We start from the raw sequence: 18274 nt of genomic DNA on the forward strand, positions 1-18274 counted from the left end.
TCAAACAAATCATCTATCCTCGGAAGTGGGTAATGGTTCTTCACCGTTACCTTGTTCATCTCCTGGTAGTCTATGCACATGCGATATGACCCGTCCTTATTTTTCACAAACAGGATTGGGGCTCCCCATGGTGAACTGCTCATCCTGATAAAAACATTGTCTAACAGATCTTGCAGCTGCGTAGACAACTCTTGTATCTCGGGAGGATCCAGTCGATATGGTGCCTTGGCTATCAAAGCTGCACCAGGAACCAGGTCAATCGTAAACAAAACCTGTCGCTCCGAAGGTATCCCACGTAAATCCTTCGAGAATACGTCCGAGTACTCTTGCACTACCTGTACATCACCAACTGTCGCCTTACCCTTATCTCGGGTATCCATGACATAAGAGACGTATCTTGCGCAACCCTGCTGAAGGTTGAGCCTCACCCTCGCTGTTGAATAGAGAACCGGTCTGCATTGTGGCCTCTCGCCCTGGGTCACTAACGCTCCCCCACTAGGAGTGCAAACCTTCATTAACTGCCACTCACAATCAATCAATGCACCATTGGGGCTCAACCAATCCATGTCCACTATAACCTTATTCCCACGCAGGGGCATAGGAACTAGGTCTACTGAAAACTACTAATCAAATAGTTGTAGTGTACATCCTCTGTGAACCCTCGTGACCTTAACGGTCCTATCATCTACTATCTCCACATCCAGTGGACAACCTAAATCACTTGGAGCTCCTACAAATCACTTGCTGAGCACAAGCGACACAAAAGATTGGGTGGCACCCGACTCAAACAGTATCAATGTTGATATACCGTTCACTGAGAACGATCCTATTTTAAAACACATAAAACATAAGAGACAATCAAGATAAATAAATAGATAGGGAGAGAATACATACTAGTCACAACATTGGGAGCCGCACGTGCTTCATCAACACTCAGCTAAAAATCTCTGCTCCTCACTATGGGTGCCTCAGCCTGGCCCTGACGGCCATCTGTAATCCTCAGTGTGGCAGGAGCAGGTGTCGCCACCTGTCCTGCTGCAGGTAAACTCGGGCACTAGGACTGCTTGTGTCCCCTCTGATTGCACTGGAAGCAAATCAGGTATGATCTTGTCGTTGTGGTAGCAGCTGTACAATCCCTACTCATATGACCAGTCTGGCCACACTTGAATTAGCCCGAACTCGCTGCCTTGCATGCTCCCTCATGCATCTTGCCGCATTTGCCAAACCGGCTACGGCCCTGATCGCTCCTTGATCTGTGGTCTGACACCTTGGGCTTCTTTCCCGCACTCACTGTTTGCACCCCCTTGGGTTTCCTCTTCCTCTCCATCTCCAAATCTAGCTCCCTCACCCAAGCTCTTGCAATGATGTCTTCCAGCATCTTGCAGTTGGAATGGCTCACAAACTTTCGTATGTCGCTCCTCAACATCTCATGATATATGGTCGTCTTCATCTCCTCGTCCACCACGTACTACATAACAAGAAGGGCCCTCTCCCTAAACATGGAGGTGATCTCAGTCACCGTCTCAGTGGTCTGCTGTAAATCTTGGAACTCTTTTGCTAGTTGCTGCTCCTCAATCATAGGTGCGAACTCGCCCCTGAACTTGGCTGAAAAGTCACTCCAGGTCATCGCATCTATAGTTGTTTCATCACCACTGGCATGTCCGACCTCCTCCCACTAGCCGCGTGATCTGTCATTTAGTAGACAGAAAGCAAGTTGGACCTTGTCCCCCTCGGGACATCTGCTCGTACGGAAAGTGTTGGCAACATCATCCAACCATCTATTGTTAGCAATTGGTCCATAGCCCCATGGTAATATGGAGCTCCACATGCTCTGAACTCCCTAAAAGTCACCATACATGCCCCTAGCATGGCCGCCATCTTAGGGCGGAAAGTACACAACCTCTCGTCGAGAATCTCCTGGATACCCTCCTTGACCCTACCAAATATCACATGAGTCTGGTCTAGTACGATGTGCGCGATCTCTGAGGAGATGAACTCCTTAGTCTGCTCGTCTAGCTGCTCAGCTCCATAGCTTGAGCATGATCCCTCACCTGAATTGCCAACTGCTAGTCTATGGCGTAAAATCATCATTCTGAAAAACACATCATAACAAACATCAGAATGCTAACATAACTCGAGGGATCACATACACTACAAGTTCCCTGGATTCATCTCAACCTTCCTTGTCTCGAGTACGGATCCTCTGCTTTCAGTAGTACGGGCCCATACTACCTTCCACATCTATCCGTACTTTCCTCAAGAGCTGCCTTGACTCCACCAAGTCCCTTCTACTACTAATGCTTCACACACTACTCTCATCCTAGGCTTGCCCTAGGGTAATCACCATCCCGCTCTCCGTTATCAGCTACATAAGAAGTCCCTGTTGTCCTCCCCTAACTAGCTCATGAATACTATTATATATCAGTCAGACTAGATGATTCTTCGAATGAGAGGTCCTCCCCTACAACGGTTGGACTCATACAAGAGCTGCGAAATAGAGTTAGACCTAACATTCTGAAATTATTTAGTCCTTGCAATATGTAACTTAACATATTCTGTTAAGTCTATTAGTGTTGCCTCATGGGCTTTTTGTTTAGTATCCGGATTGGGCCTGTCCATCCATGATTACCTTGTAGGGTTATACTATATATATGCATGCATGTATGCATTATATGGTCACGTCTTTTTATTACGCTTAAGTTTTTGTAACCCTAAACTCCTCTACAGTCGAAGTTCTTAATCGAGCTCTTCTGAGGTGTTGAAGTATTAATCATACGACACATTCAAGTCATATTTGCGTTTACATTTTCGTTCGTTATTGTTTGCATGCATAAAATCAATCGATCCTGAAAGAACTTAGTTCTAACAATTGGTATCAGAGCAGGAGACTGTGTAATTAATACACATTCCTTCTGTAATCAGAATTCTATTAGGGTTTCCGCTTTTATCGTATAAATAGAAGCCATCTTCCTCATATTAACGGCAACTCTGTTTAAGATAAAACCCTAATCTCAAGTTTACATGTTTGATTCAAAAAGCTCACCATGTCTCACGAAGATTCGCAAACAAATCCCATCAACATCTTAAACAACATTGAATCTACAACCAGAATACCCATTCTTTATACTCAAGATTATGAAGTCTGGGCACATCACTTTGAAGACTATTTGGTTGGATCAGAAGAGAATGGCTATCACTAGGGATGTTTATTCATTCAGGAACTAACACAACCGTTAAGATGCAAAAGGAATATAACAAGCTGGTAGCAGATGAAAACAAGATGGCATAGGATGAAAAAGACAAGTTGTTGTGTAATGTGAAGGCTATGAGAATGATCTGATTCGCATTACAACTTGATACTTTTCGGTTGGTCGGTTCATGCACAACTGCCAAAGAGATCTGGGATAGGTTGAAAAAACTCTATTCAACCGATGAAGATCTAGAACATTCCATTCAAAGCTTGCTGCTGTCAGAATTTGGAGTTTTCGAACAGGAACCAGAGGAGAAGCTCATATAGACTTTTGATTGTTTCAATCATCTTCTAAGTAAGATGATCAAGCATGGAATAGAGAGGAAGTTGATCGAGCAGAAAGTTACTTTCATGAACGGGCTCAGACCATAATGGATGGCAGTGGTTTCAACTGTAAAAGCACATGAACAATTTAAATCTTACTCGCTGGCAAAACTTGTGGGAATTCTCAAGTCCCATGAAAGTGTGGTAACCAAAGAAGCGAAAGTGGTTTTTGGTGTGGGTTCACCGACCCTTGTCTCTAAAGGAAAAAGTATTGTGGAAGAAGAAGAAGCTGATATGTCAGAATGTGATCTCACAAGTGAAGAGTACGCTATGATGGTCACTAATCCAAAGAAGTTTGCGCGAAGAAAATTTCCTGTCAACAAAAACTGAAACTGGCAAGGAGGTTATAGTTCTGAAAAGGGGAAGGATGAAGCAAAAATTTCTTCACAGAAGGACGAAGACAAGAAGGGGAGCAAGCTTGCTGGAGACTCTGGGTTTGATTGCAATTACTGTCATGGCAAGAACCACTTTTCCAAAGATTGCATGCTGAGAAAAATGGCTGAGAAAAGAGATGGTGAAGATGATGAGGCATATTATATGCGTAAGTTGGAAGAAATCAAGAAAAAGAAAGCAACCAACAGTGGTAAAAGTTCCATGAATGCCCAAATTGTGCAGGAGAATGCAGATGAAGATGAGTTCGGTGGTGTTGAAGTGTGGTCAACTGACTCCGAAGATGAAGAAGTAAGAGAACCCACTCACGGGAAGGCTTATGTGGCGAAAGAATTAGGTTCGGCCGGAAAGTGCTTGATGGTCACCGCTGTATTATCAACCGAAAGTGCAGACGAGGAACCGAATCTGGCTAAAAACAAGTGTTTTGCAGCTAAACCCGTCAGTGAGAAGATCAACGACTGCGATCGTTTGATCAAAAAGGTACAATCCATCCTTGAATCACTTAATATTCCTTTAACTAATTATGAAGAAGAATTAAATCAATTAAAATTTAAATTCTCTAACTTATGTGGTAGTCTCATGCAAACTCGCTTAGCGAATTCTAACCTAACTGACCAACTTAGCGGGGGTGTCTTCAAAGAGTGAGGAGAGAAGGATGTGGATTGAGCTGAAGGAGGCGGAGTTAGTTAGGGCCAAGGATGAGAGTATTTATTTGCAGAGAGACAATTTGAAGTTTTTAAAACAAAGAAATGTTTTTGTTTAATAGCTAATCCTTTATATACAAATATTGCTCAATTACATTTAAGCTGTGAGATAGGAAAGAAAATACATAAGATGATTTTGCCCTTCCTTGAATTTATGGAGGATGAGATCATAGCAGAATGTGAGTCAGAGGTGACCTCAAAAGAGACATCCATGTCTTACAAAATTGGACTGGACAAAATAGAAACCTTCATTGATTCTAAGGAGCATAAATGTATGCTAAAAGATATGTTAGATGAAAATGATAGGTTGAAAATAAAGTCAAACACTATTCAATCATTTGACATGTCCAATGCTAAATTAACTTCAGAGAATAAAATGAACTTAGATAATGTGTCTGAATTTGATGAGGAAAGTGAGATGAGTGAAATCTCGGTTGAAGATGTTGTTGATTCCTCAGTGTTTATGAAGAGCGAAACCGAGAATGAGAAACCTCTCATTTAAGAGAATTTGGATGAATTTGCTCACATGTCAAAGGACAAGCCACAGAAACTCAAAGAAAAGGCCTTGGTTTATCAAAAGGTTCAGACGGTGCCAAATCAGGTCTACGCAGTTAAAGGAGTCACTACAAGACAAACGGCAGAATTAAGAGTCTTAGTGGAAAAAGACAATGCAGAAGGGTGCGACGATTACTTCTGGTCTGCCCCTATAGACAACGCAGACGAAACCGTGGGCTTGTTTGAGCAAACTTCATGGAGGGTTAAAGGAAGATATGTTGCTGAACCAATCAACAAACCTTCAAGCTTCGATAAACCAAGCACAAGCAAAACTAAAGAAATTCCTGAAGAACCAGTGACAAAACTGAGTGCTCCAACAAAAACTACCGAACAACAAAAGCAGAAAACAAAGGCCAGCTTCAATATCCACAAGTCACAGAAGGATTTAGCCGAACAGAAACGCTTGAGAAACCAAAGATATGCAAAGAACTTGAACGAGCGAAAACATAACTGGGAATCCCAAAAACCCAACTACATACCTCCTAATGTACTGTCAAGTGATAAAGGAAAGGAAAAGGTGGAAGGAAAAGAAGCATTTAGCCCAAATTTCTACTACTCCAAAAGTCAGAACCGAAAGTCAAGTTACGGTCCCCAAATCAGCACTCAGAACCGAAAGTCTAGTTTCGGTCATTACAACAGCTTACAAAACCGAAAGTCTAGTTTCGGTCCCAACAATAGTTTCGGTTCTTTCAATCCAAAGTGAAAAATAAACACGGTGAAGGACGTCAAGGGAAAGGGAAAGATAACATCAAATTCCGAGTTCAAAAATAAGAAAAAGTCAACTAACCCTAGGATTCAAAAGAAAAATCCCAAACCAACTAAAAAGACACCAACTAATGCACCAATCATTAAACAAGATAAAACCAAAATTAAGGTGTATACCATCAAAAGAAAAGATCAAACCACTTTAATAAAAAGAACATTTTTGGTTGATATTTCTTCTGCGATTCCTTTTTTTGTGAAAGACTCACCAGGACCCAAGAAATTTTGGGTTCCTAAATCAGCTTGAATTTGCAGGTACTTTGTGATGAGCAGTTTGATGAAGAATGGTATATCAACAGTGGCTGCTCATGTCACATGACAGGAAGAAAGGAAGAGCTAAGGGAGTTTCGGTCCCTGAAAGATGGTGGTAGTGTAAAGTATGGAAATAACTCGTATGGAACAATCAAGGGATACGGTATGATAACAAATGGAGATTTCTCAATTCGAAAGGTGGCGTATGTGGAAGGATTGCAGCATAACCTCATTAGTGTGTCACAACTAGTCGTGGGAACAGGTCTGAAAGTGTCATTTGATGATGAGGGTTCAAAAATTATTGAAAAGCATACGAAAAAGGTTCTGTTAAAGTCTGATCACAAGGGAGAGATGTATCCCTTGAATCTCAACCCAATAAAAGGAAAACCAAGAATATGTCTGCTATCAAAGGCAAACACAGATGAAAGTTGGTTGTGGCATCGACGTTTATCGCATCTAAACTTCAAAGACATTAATAAGTTGGTTCTTGGTGATCATGTTCAAGGCCTTCCTCTTCTCAAGTTTGACAAGGAGCATCTATGTGCAGCGTGTGAGATGGGCAAACAAAGTATAAAGAGTCATCCTATGAGAATTAATACAAAGATCGTTGAAGCTCTTGAACTTCTGCATATTGACTTGTGTGGACCTTCGGCCATTAAAAGCATCGGTGGTAGTAAGTACATACTTGTAATTGTAGATGACTTTTCACGTTTCACCTGGGTTTTCTTTCTCAAACAGAAATCTGAAGCAACTCCCAAGTTGAAGACATTCATTAAGCAAGTGGAAGTTCAACTGAAAAAGACAATGCGAAATGTCAGGAGCGACAATGGGCTGGAATTCAAGAACAAAGACTTTGAGGACTTTCTGGATGATAAGGGAATTACTCACAACTTTTCGGCTCCTTACACACCACAACAGAATGGGATTGTTGAAAGACAAAACCATTCTCTATGTGAGGCTGCAAGAACCATGCTCAGTTTTGCTTCTTTTCCGCTATACTTCTAGGCTGATGCTGTTGCCACTGCATGCTACACTCAGAACCGGTCCTTTCTCAACAAAAGATTCTCAATCACTCCATATGAGATTCTAAATAATCGAAAGCCAAATGTCAAATTTTTCCATGTGTTCGGTTCACGATGTTTCATTCTAAACTCCAAGGAGAACCGAAACAGGTTTGACGTTAAAGTTGATGAGGGCATACTCCTTGGTTATTCACTCTCCTTAAAAGCTTACAGAGTGTTGAATAAATGATCTAAACTGATTGAAGAGACTTATTATTTCACCTTTGATGACAATTTCATGAAGAAAGTTCAAAGGAGCGAAAGTGACTTAGGGGAAATTTTTCCCACATCCGGACAAGTCTCGGTTCCTATATCTAACTTGGTCGAGGAATACATTCGGTTGTTCGATGAACTGGAGAAGGCGACGCACTCAGAGGCGAAAGTGGCAGATAACAAAATTAACAATCTTCAAAAGATCATCGATGATGCTGCAAAAGAGATGGCAAGTGAAATTCCCAAATCTGCAAGTGCTCAATCCTCTACGGACTCTCAAAACATCGGTTCAGCATTCCAGGGGGAGAGTTCGTCCACACCAAAAACACCCAATGTATCTTTCGAGGGGGAGAATTATGCACCATCCCCAACTAATCAAAGTACATTTGAGGGGGAGCATCCAACTATTTCTGAGGATGCTATCTTCGATGCTGCCACGGGTTACGCTTCGCCAGTCGAGGGGGAGAAAGAAAAGGCAACTGATGAAGGCGAAAGTGATCAATCAGAGTTGAAAGAAGAAGTAAATGTTGAATTGGATCCAGCTTATGACCCAAATTATCCTCCGTTAGTGAAATGGACCAAGGATCATCCTAAAGAACAAATTATTGGTGAATCTTCTGAGAAAGTTTTTACTCGTTCTCAATTAAAAGCGAAACAAACTGCACTATTCTCTAAAGTTGAGTTCTGTATGTTCAATTCGTTTATCTCCAAAATCGCACCGAAAACAGTAAATGTTGCACTTGATCATTCTGATTGGGTCCAACCAATGCCAGATGAGCTCCATGAGTTCGAACGTAACCGAGTTTGGAGGTCGATTCCCACACCAAAGGATGCTTTTGTGGTTGGCTTAAAATGGGTCTTTAGAAACAAATTAGATAAAGAGGGGAACGACATTCACAACAAGGCTCGGTTGGTGGTCAAAGGTTATTGCCAAGAGGAAGGAATAGATTATGAGGAAACCTTCGCTCCAGTAGGAAGATTGGAATCAGTGAGAATCTTTCTAGCATATGCTGCCCATAAAAACTTTGAAGTTTTCCAAATGGATGTCAAATGTGATTTCTTGAATGGAGAACTAGAAGAAACAGTGTATGTTGACCAACCTCCCGGGTTTGTGAACGAGAAATATCCTGATCATTTCTATGTGCTGGATAAAGCGTTTTATGGTTTGAAGCAAGCACCGAGAGCCTGGTATGAAACATTAACTCGTTTTCTAAAAATGTCAAAATTTAAGCAAGTTTCGGTTGACCCTACCTTCTTCCAAAAGAAAGAAGGCGAACATCTAATGATCGTTCAAATTTATGTTGATGATATCATCTTCGGCTCTACGAATCCTAGCTTAACAGTTGAATTCAGAAAGTTGATGGAGACTAAATTTGAAATGAGCGCAATGGGTCTGATTAATTTTTTCCTTCGTTTAAATGTTAGTTAAGGTCCAGAAGGCATCCTTATCAACTAGGAAGCATATACAAAGAACCTGTTAACAAAATTTGGCATGACAGGTGACTCTAAAGTGAAGGTTCCTATGGCATTCAGCACTAAGTTAACACCATCTCTGGAGAAACCTGCGGTTGACATAACACTTTATAGGAAAATGATAGGGTCCCTTATGTATCTAACAGCTAATAGACCGGACATAATGTTTTATGTTTGTTATTGTGCCTGGTTTCAAGCAAATCTAAGAGAACCTCACATGGTGGCTGTAAAGAATATCTTTCGTTATCTAAGGCGAACTTCATCTCTCGGTCTCTGGTATCCTACCAAAAAATCAGGGTTCTTTATTCAATCCTTTTCTGATGCTGATCTTGGAGGTTGTGGTCTAGACCGAAAGAGCACTACATGTGGATGCCAATTTCTTGACGAAAAACTTGTTAGTTGGCAGTCTAGAAAGGAAACCTGTGTGTCACTTTCAACTGCAAAAGTCGAATACATTGTTGCGGCCTCTTGTACTTCTCAAGTTAGATGGATTCAAAGTCAGCTGAGAGATTACGGGTTGAACATGAAGAAGATTTCTCTCTATTCTGACTCAGAAATTGTAATAAGAATTTGTCACAATCCATTGCAACATTCCAAAACTAAGCATATTGCACTTAGATATCATTTTATCAAGGATCATGTCAAAGATGGGAATGTGGAAGTGCATTTTGTTCGATCCTCTGATCAACTGGCTGACGTTTTTACCAAGGCCTTACCTGAAGCTTCTTTTAATAACATTTTACAAGGCTTGGGTATGATGGAAGCAGAAGAGAGGGAAAGGAGAAACAAGGACGAAGAAGAAGCCTTAAATTGCAAAAAGGCCTTGTTTCCCTTATGGACTAAAGAGACACTAATTCATCAAACGATAGAGTTCCCAAGCGCCTATTGGCCGGAACCTGTTGCTTCGTTTGATTGTGATAACTCAAAGGACTTGCAGTTCGACATGCCAATCACAAGGAAAGCTTTCACGTTTCACTGCTTTGATTGGATTGCCGAGGTTCCTTTCCCTAATTCAAAGGTTGACCGAGAGCTGATTGATTTCTATCATACTTATGGGCAACCTCAATACTTGACATGGAGTGCACAGAAGATTATTACAGTCAAGGTATTGAAACCGACTCCTGCTGGAAAATTTGTCAATGTGAACTTCAAGATCACCCGAGGATCTGCAAATTCGGTGTCCATGATTTCCTTAGCAGATCTTCCGAATCTCAATGCTCATGATTGGATTCTGTTGTTCAACATCCTACTCACTAACTCAGGAGAATATGAGCCGATAATAGAACATTTAAAGAGGATGTTAGCTTCGTATGTTTATGAAGTTGCGGGGATGGATCAAGAGATTGCAAAGGTGATGAAGAAGAAGGTGACCGTTAAGTCGACACCAAAACCGGGAGATGTGAATAAGATGAAGATTGGCCAAATTGATTCAAAGCATCTTACCGTAATGTTCACTAAGGGCGAAGGGCACAAATTTTTGTTCGCTCTTGTGGATAAACATCTTTTCTCAATGGACTGCTTAGAGCACATCATCAACATAATTCATCGGTGCAAGCAGAATTCCGAGGCCAATAAGAAGAACTTCATTGACATGCTTCGGTGGTATATTACTTTTCGTCATCATCTTTTGGCCATTATACCGAAGCTGTTTAAAATAATTAAGAATTCTTCTGCTGCACAACCGAAGTAGCTTTTCGGTCCCATTGACGAAAGGGGGAGATTGTTGAGTCTATTAGTGTTGCGTCATGGGCTTTTTGTTTAGTATCCGGATTGGGCCTATCTATCCGTGATTACCTTGTAGGGTTATACTATATATATGCATGCATGTATGCATTATATGGTCACGTCTTTTTATTACGCTTAACTTTTTGTAACCCTAAACGACTCTGCAGTCGAAGTTCTTAATCGAGCTCTTATGAGGTGTTGAAGTATTAATCAGACGACACATTCAAGTCATATTTGTGTTTATATTTTCGTTCATTATTGTTTGCCTTCATAGAATCAATCGATCCTGAAAGAACTTTGTTCTAACATATTCGTTTACTAGTTAGTAAAAGATAGCTAGAACTCCTAAAAGCACAAAGCAAACAACATTCGAGCATTGAGTACACATAATCAAGCATATACTAATCAAGCTATCATACTGATTAATCTGTACTAGCATGCAATTCTCATATAACTGATACACATATAACAAGCACATAAGGCATCCTTCCTAGATCCTTAGTCCTAATCTAGCATGCTATTCTCATAAAGCTGAAAATCATATCATAACATAAACTTGTATGGATAATTTGGGAGTACTTACTTAAGCTCGGTTGATTGCATGCACCACACCCTTTTCTCTTTTCAAAGTTCCTTTCTAGAATTCTTTTCTTTTCTCAAAATCCTTTTTCTAAAAATGGTTTTTCTTTTGAAAATTTTATACCACTTCCTTAGTTTGAGTTCAGACACACCCGAAAGTGTGCCCGAATCCCTCAAACCAAGACTTTGATACCAACTTGTAACATCCCAAAAATATAGTCCAAAAATTTTGTTTTTAAATCGTTAATAAAACCATAAATCATTCATCACCATAAAGAAAATCAAGAACCATGTATCTCAAAACATCATGTCAAATAATGTATCAAAATTAATGAGAAATTATCAGAGTCTAAAACAATCCCAGACTAAAACAACGGTGAATGCCATGCGATCATCCCGAGCCCTTCCCCTTGACAGTCAGAGTACCTAAAACCAAAACTGAAAACTGTAAGCACGAAGCTTGGTGAACTCCCCACAAACTACCACATACCATAAACTGGGCCTTGCCTGCTACATCGGGCCCTGCCCGACATCGAACCGAGATCCGGTATGCATACAAACACTTCAATAATGCAATTAACATAAGCATAACTTGGGCCAAGCCCACTGCATCGGACCCCGCCCAACATCTGCTTACTCGGCATCGGGCTTGCCTCGGCATCAGACCGAAGTCCAATATACATACAACATATCACATAACATAAAAATATATCATAAGCATATAAACATTCCCCGGGCTTGCCCCGGCATAGAACCGAAGCCCGGAAGACATGACACATAACATATAAGCTAAACATTCATCGGGCTTGCCCCGACATTAGACCGAATCCCGGAACACATAACATATACCATGCGAGAATCACAAAGACATCAAGCATACATAAACGCTTCTCGGGACCGCCTCAATATTGGAACGAAGTATGGAACATATAAGCTGCATCCGGCTAACCCCGACATCGGGACTAAGCCCGACATATACTAACATACATAAACAGGCCAACATTGGTGCCTTTGACCCGTTCCTATTAGAGGAAAACTCACCTCGTAAGGCTGACTACTCAAACTCGAGTGAAGAATCTCTAACTACTGCTCCAGCGACTCCCCGACTACCAACTACATAACACACTTAATCAAAATGTGATAATCCTTCCAAAGGTAAAATGACCATTTTACCCTTGGTCAAAGTCAACATCCAAGTCAAATTCAAAGTCAAGGTCAACTCTCAGTCAATCCCAACTCGTTGAGTTATCTCTCAACTCGACGAGTTCATGCACTACTCAGCCTTGTAGTCAACTAGGTTAACTCGTCGAGTCCCTTCCCAGACTCGTCGAGTTGTTCCTGTCATAACATCGATACATATCGAATCTAACTTGTCGAGCCCCTCCTTGGACTCGTCGAGTTCTTCAGCTTTCGAGTCCTAATCTTGTCCAACTCACTGAGTCATCTCCTAAACTCAATGGTTTCACTCACAACCAGAAAAGGGGTTAGGGTTCACCACCCGACTCACCGAGTCCAAGAATGACACGTCGAGTCGTTCATGTGACATATCCATTCAGTCGACCCTAACCCATTCTAATGCTTCTAATTCATAGATCTGGACTCCTTAGACTAGTATTACATGTAAAGTTGCTAACTTTACGTTGATACATGGTGCTATGAAGCTAAAACACCCAATACAAGCCAAAATGAAGGTCTAAGTCATAGAATGGAGTCATGGATGAATAAAGGTGGCAACTTTGAGCTTCTAAAGCTCAAGAGTGCCTAGATCTGAAGTCCTTTCATTCCTAAGAATTGAAATATCGGAATGACCTTGGAAATGGCCTAAAAATGACAACATACAAGCTAGGAAGGAGATCGAAGTGAATAACAGCCAAGGTATAAGCTTTATACCTCTATGAAGATAGAAATGAGTCCTTAGCTATGTATCTCCAACCTTCCTTCTGCAACTCCAAGCCTTTTCTTCCTTCTTCTAGCATTAAATCACAAAAATCGCAAGAAATAGCTCAATATCACACAATGTTGAGTAGGGTTTCGAGAGTGGCCTGTGGAGGTGATGGAGGCTGGGGTGGAGACCTGTTATTATGCTTAAATAGGGTGAAAACCCTAAAGATTAGGGTTTCCTCCTTACGAACCTACTCGTCGAGTCCAGGCTTACGACTCGTCGAGTAGACCACTTAAGACCCATGTCCAATATGGCATCTACTCGACGAGTTAGGGCTACCCGTCGAGTAGCTCTAAAAATAAATACTTAAATAGATTAAATGCATACCAGGAACGGGGTGTTACAATTTTTAGGAAAATGATTTAATAGTTTTTCAAATATGAAATCAAAAGAGGGGTGTTTCATTTATCAACCATGGTGGAAGGTAAAATAACCAATCCTTTTCTTTATCGACTAACAAAAAAAAGAATTCCCTTACCTTGAGTTGGTTATAGATTCACCTCGTGGCTTCATGCTAGTGCACATAATGTTGAAGCTCTTCAAATGCTTATAGGGTCTTCATTCTTCAACCCATGAAAAGTAGGTAGATGATAAGTAATATTGACTTTAATACTAAGCCTCCTCCCAAAATGATATAATTGATGCCAATTGGAGTTTGAATGACATCAATTTTCATCAGTTGTCTTAAGGTTCTTTCAGGAACTTTGTTTTTTTCCATTGGAATTTGGATTATGATAAGAGGTGTTTTGGTTTTTATGGGTAGTGTACGGATGTTTTTTTGGAGTGGGATTGCTGGGATGTCTTTCAAGAATTTCTTGGTACAGATTGAGGTTGATTCGGCTTCAATTTCGATATCTCTTGAGGATTCAGATTGAATTATAGGCACCACATTAAGTCTGGAAGTTCAACCATGTTGTAGCCTTGTTCTTTTATTAAACATCTTTCTTGTTTTTCAATATCAGGATTGTAAACTAGTGTACATGTACAAAAGATATGGGCATAGAGAAATAAATTAATTAAAAATAAATGAATCCCCAATAATGGCGTCAAAATTCGGTGCTTGTTGATGTTAACAAATAAATAAATCTAATTCTTACACACTATATTGTGTATAATGATAATGGGATCGAATCCACAAGGATTGGTTCAATTTGTAAACATATAAAAATACTTTCAAAATGACAATTAATTAAATCAATAAATCGGGATTGCCAATGGTTGACATTGGAGATTCATCATATGAACATTTAGTTAATTATGTTGGATTAAGTGTTTAAGCCAATAACTAAATTTATATATACTTGAACTATTGACAAAGTCCTTTTGGGTTCCCCTCAAACCTAGTAATTGAATATGATGACTTTTAGAGAGAGAGTGAATTTATTGATTTATTATATGATTAATAAATAGCAATGAATGATTTATTAATATATTGTAAGAATAACATATTAATTAGAAATAATATTATTTAATTAAGAATTAATTAGAAATTAATTATAATTAATTTTGGGATTAATTGGTTTAAATAAAAGTGCAAGGGCCTAATATGTAATTATTCAAAAGTTAAACAAAAGGCGTTCCAAAACCTTCCACAAGAGGTGGATGGTTTAGAGGGAATTCGAGGGTTCTAGAATATCCCTTGGAGATAAGTAGGAAACCATATAGTTATCTAATTTAAGATATTTTTATTTTAATCAAGTAAGGGTTATTTAGGGTTTTCTTATCAGCTATGAATAAGGCCTTAAACCCTCTAAATGTTGGCCACTTTTTTTCTTAGAAGCATAGCCGGAATTTTCCCTCTATTCTCCTTTGTCCTCAAGTTTCTAGTTGCGAGGGTTTGTGTGTGAACCATCAGAGGCACGAGATTTTTGATGCTTGCTTCCAAGAGTTATTAAAGAAAGTTTTGATTAGTTATTTACAACAATAACTAAATGGTATGTAATCCCTAACTTGTTTATGGGTTTCAAAAATAGCTAGGGCTTATAGGGTTCTTGTTGTTCAATAGAATGTTACTTCAATAGTGTTATGAATAGATCAAATAGGTTGCATTTACCCTTAAGTGTATAAGGATTTATCCGCGTTATTACATGTAAAACCCATCAAATTAATCACTAGAGATCATGGTGCAATACTTGTGCTAAAAATCTAATTTGTCAATAGTAACTTAAAAGCTTAAGTCACCTAGACTCTTCTTAATTAATACAATAGTTAAGGAAGCTCGTTACATCTTTTCTTAGGTAAACACAAAATTCAATAAAGCATGTAATTTATGAAAATCAACCATCATTAGGGTTTAAGAGCCACCAAATCCAAGAGGAGTAAAATGTTTTAACTACCATGTTGGAGGAAGTATTTTCATGGATTAAAAGGAAATGAAAACAAACATAAAAACCATTTGTTGCTTGTTAACTGGAATATCTATATGTTTCAATTCATGAACATAAACACACAAATGAAAAAGATGTTTGAGTAGAAAACACTTCCATAAATAATCAACACAAGTTCATAAAGTTCCTCAAAATAAACCAAATAATTAAATATTACACCGACACAACCAAGAAATAACTTAGCGCAACATGGCTAAGTTTAAGCAAAAGAAATAAATTTTATTTGCACTAAAGATTAAAAAAATGAAAGACTAGATAGAAATGGTGTTCTTAAAGTGTCACAACTGGGAGATTTTAGACACACTAAAGTCTAAGCCCTAAAATAGCACAAGTGAAATTACATTGCAATCGTTGTTACATTGTATCCTCTAAAGCCTTAAGGGCTTGTTAATAGAGCTAACAAAGAAGTATAGAAAGAAACCTAAACTAAATTAGTAAGGTATAATCCAACTTTTGGCAAAAGGTTAAGGTTTTAAACATAAATAACACCCCATATAGGTGTTTATGGCCAAGAGTTCTAGAAGAAAAGAGTTTTTGGCCAAAGTAATTAAGGGGAAAAGGGTGTACGGACTAGAAATCAATTTAATAAAGAGTTCACGGTCCAAAACATTATACCAAAAGGGTGTTCACCGTTGAGGATTGATACAAGAGAGTGTTCACGGTTTGTATTTAATTCAAAATGGTGTTTACGGTTGACCTAAATCCGAAAACATTCTTAATGGGCCGAAAACACTAGGCTAGCCCACCTTAGAATCGTAAACCCCAAAGCCCAAGCCCATTCATGAATCGTAAACACTACCCCATATATATATATATATATATATATATATATATATATATATATATATATATATATATATATATATCCATTCGTGAACAAATTCATTTCTCACATTTTCATCCGAAAACACTTCTATTTTTGCTCGCAACTACCATCCGTGAACACCATAAATTCATGAGATTTTGCCCAGACCTTCAAGTTTTCACCTAGAACACCAAGAACATTTATTCAAACCTTCAAATCTTCATAATTTCCCAAGAACACACCGTAAACTCATCAAGTCAATCGAAAACTCCATTTTTTAAAACGTGAACCCATTTCAACATCTCTAACAATTCCAAATAGTTATTATAAGTATTCCTTAACTAATTAAATCATTATTTAATTTATTATTTAAATTAATATCTTATTAATTTAAATACGAAGTTTGGTATGATTATTTTTAGGATACGACTACTGTCACGTATTCTAATCCAATGATCACCATTCGCACTTCGCGACTCAACCGAGCACACACATTCGAGGTGAGTTCAACCCCCATATCTTTCAAGCTTTTAAAGTTTTTTTTTTTTTTTTTTTTTGGGGGGGGGGAGAATACAAGTAAATTAAAAGTAATCTTGTGCTTAAAAATATAAATTACTTATTATATTTTCTTACCGATAGCATGCATTTGAATGTGAAAATTACTAGATACGCCAACCATCATTACATTTAAACTACAAAATATGTTAATTCGTAACAGTTTTTACATCGAAGGAAGAAATGAATTGTTTTACAAAATTATAAACTATAATGGGTATATTTTATGGAACAAAGGAAACTATTTTACAATTTCAGATTTTAACACGGAAACAAACTTATAAACATTAATAATTATAGTTATGGAACAAAGGGAACTATTTTACAGGCCCAGATCACAACACGAAAAAACAAACTTATAAACTATATTAGGTATAGTTTATGGAACAAGCGAACTATTTTGCAAAGTTACATGTTATTTACAAAAAGGATTTACTTTGTTCTAAACTTAATCGTCAATATAGCTTTGTGAGATAACGTCTTCAAGTACTTGTGTAAGTGCCAACAAAAGTCCTGACCTTAATAACCAGAGTCTCCTGGAGGGAGAACGTGAGTTTGTGTATAAATCTATACGAGACTGACAATCCTGCACCTAAACTGTTATCTATAGTTATGCCGGCATGCCTGGGGTGACAAATGTCATTAACGATTCTGACGCCTGAAAAACGTCGTGTTAGGCCATCTGTCGTATTAGTATGGTTATGAGAACTCACAATTTGGTATCAGCAGTACGATTAGTGTATGAATATATAAACAAACTTCATCTAGTTTTATTTAATTATAAAACTACAACAAGGGAATTTACAAACCAGTAGGATCGAAAGGACTCTTATTATCAATTATAGGATTCCTTGGTTTATACGCCAGGGTTATATATAAATAATATCTGGTAGATAGTGGGATGGGTGCTTTCCGCCTTACTTCCTGTTCCTTTTTTGGTTGTGGGCTTAGGGCAAAATCACTCAATCAATTGTCCATTCGACCTTGATTATATATAATTCGTGTGCACCAAGTAATATAGCACACCGTTTTCTAGAACAAAATTTACAACTCTGGGGTAAACATATATCAACACGGTTTTACCAAGTAACAAAACAACAAGTATACGAACTTAACGCACACCAACATGTAAACACTTTGGTCTTAGGGTTTAAGACTACTTATCAAATAAACTAAGTATGTTATTTATACTTGAACCTTTTGGTCTTGGAACGTTTAACATTTCAACTCAGTTTCTATGGAAAATATAGGATTTTCCAGGATCAACATCATTATTTTACAAGTAAACAGTTGCAAT

This window comes from Lactuca serriola, chromosome 9 (genome assembly GCF_051521515.1).
Source record: "Lactuca serriola cultivar US96UC23 chromosome 9, Lser_US96UC23_V15, whole genome shotgun sequence".
Lineage (NCBI taxonomy): Eukaryota > Viridiplantae > Streptophyta > Magnoliopsida > Asterales > Asteraceae > Lactuca > Lactuca serriola.